Raw genomic sequence first — 2,400 nt, 5'->3', positions numbered from 1 at the left:
CTCCTCGTGAAACTTGATAGGAGTCCCAGGATTCTTGTGGCACGTGGAAAGGGACCCTTGGTCTCCCGCCTCAGCTGGAGAGGCGTTCCAATTGCCCTGCCAAGCCTCGAGGAGAATCCCGAGTTGTCCCTCGCAACTAGGCAGGAGTCCTGACGTGGCTGATGTAACACGTGGGTGGAAGGGCCATCCCCGTCGTAACTCGAGAATATACCCCAGGTTCCCGCCGCAACTCGAGAAAAACCATGAGACTTCCCCCTCGATGCGAGATGAGGCCCGATTCCCCTGTAATACGTGCAGAGCAATTCCGTCTTGCACATCACACATGAAAGGAGCCTTGATTTCCTTGATGGCACTCCAGAGAAACCCCAAGAACACTGTTTCAAGGCTAGAGGGATCCGGAGGTCACTGTAGCAACACGAAAGAACTCTGTGGACCAAAAATCAACTCGAAAAGAGAGGTTAGTCCCTGGATTCGTCTCCAGAGGAATACCACCTTACCACAAGCACCTCAAGAGGAGGCTTCTCTCAGCTCTAGGTATGTGAGAGGGACCCTGAGTTTCCGGCCTCAAGTGGAATGGACACCGCGATGCCCTGACTCGAAATAAGGCCGGATATCCCTGCAGTGACTTCAATGCAGGCTCGTCTTGCATCTCCCAGGACGAAAGGATGTCTGAATCCCCTGTGGAAAGCACAGAGAAAGACTTAGTTCCCCACCTCATCGTGACCGATAGCCTCACATCCTTTGAAAACTCCAGAGGTACGCGGAGATCAGTGCCTCCAAAAGAGACGATGCCTGACTCATCGTGAAACTTGATAGGAGTCCCAGGATTCCTGTGGCACTTGCAAAGGGACCCTTGGTCTCCCGCCTCAGCTGGAGAGGCGTCCCAATTGCCCTGCCAAGCCTCGAGGAGAATCCAGAGTTGTCCCTCGCAACTAGGCAGGAGTCCTGACGTCGCTGAAGAAACACGTGGGTGGAAGGGCCATCCCCGTCGTAACTCGAGAATATACCCCAGGTTCCCGTCGCAACTCGAGAAAAACCATGAGACTTCCCCCTCGCCGCGAGATGAGGCCCGATTCCCCTGCACTGCGTGCAGAGAAATTCCGTGTTGCACATCACACATGAAAGGAGCCTTGATTTCCTTGATGGCACTCCAGAGAAACCCCAAGAACACTGTTTCAAGGCTAGAGGGATCCTGAGGTCACTGTAGCAACACGAAAGAGCTCCGTGGGCCAAAAATCAACTCGAGATGAGAAGTTAGTCCCTGGCTTCGACTTCAGAGGAATAACACCTTACCACAAGCACCTCAAGAGGAGGCTTCTCTCAGCTCTAGGTATGTGAGAGGGACCCTGAGTTTGCGGCCTCAAGTGGAATGGACACCGCGATGCCCTGACGCGAAATAAGGCCGGATATCCCTGCAGTGACTTGAATGCAGGCTCGTCTTGCATCTCCCAAGATGAAAGGATGTCTGAATCCCCTGTGGAGACCACAGAGAAAGACCTAGTTCCCCACCTCATCGCGACCGGAGGCCTCACATCCTTTGAAAACTCCAGAGGTACGCGGAGATCAGTGCCTCCAAAGGAGACGATGCCTGACTCCTCGTGAAACTTGATAGGAGTCCCAGGATTCCTGTGGAACGTGGAAAGGGACCCTTGGTCTCCCGCCTCAGCTGGAGAGGCGTCCCAATTGCCTTGCCAAGCCTCGAGGAGAATTCCGAGTTGTGTCTCGCAACTAGGCAAGAGTCCTGACGTGGCTGAACAAACACGTGTGTGGAAGGGCCATCCCCGTCGTAACTCGAGAATATACCCCAGGTTCCTGCCGCAACTCGAGAAAAACCATGAGACTTCCCCCTCGATGCGAGATGAGGCCCGATTCCCCTGTACTGCGTGCAGAGCAATTCCGTCTTGCACATCACACATGAAAGGAGCCTTGATTTCCTTGATGGCACTCCAGAGAAACCCCAAGAACTCTGTTTCAAGGATAGAGGTATCCTGAGGTCACTGTAGCAACAGGAAAGAACTCTGTGGACCAAAAATCAACTCGAAAAGAGAGGTTAGTCCCTGGATTCGTCTCCAGAGGAATATCACCTTACCACAAGCACCTCAAGAGGAGGCTTCTCTCAGCTCTAGGTATGTGAGAGGGACCCTGAGTTTGCGGCCTCAAGTGGAATGGACACCGCGATGCCCTGACGCGAAATAAGGCCGGATATCCCTGCAGTGACTTCAATGCAGGCTCGTCTTGCATCTCCCAGGACGAAAGGATGTCTGAATCCCCTGTGGAAAGCACAGAGAAAGACTTAGTTCCCCACCTCATCGCGACCGATAGCCTCACATCCTTTGAAAACTCCAGAGGTACGCGGAGATCAGTGCCTCCAAAGGAGACGATGCCTGACTCCTCGTGAAA

This window comes from Cervus elaphus, chromosome 22 (assembly GCF_910594005.1).
Source record: "Cervus elaphus chromosome 22, mCerEla1.1, whole genome shotgun sequence".
Lineage (NCBI taxonomy): Eukaryota > Metazoa > Chordata > Mammalia > Artiodactyla > Cervidae > Cervus > Cervus elaphus.
The sequence above is the reverse complement of the archived record's forward strand: the minus strand, read 5'-3'. Positions refer to the sequence as shown.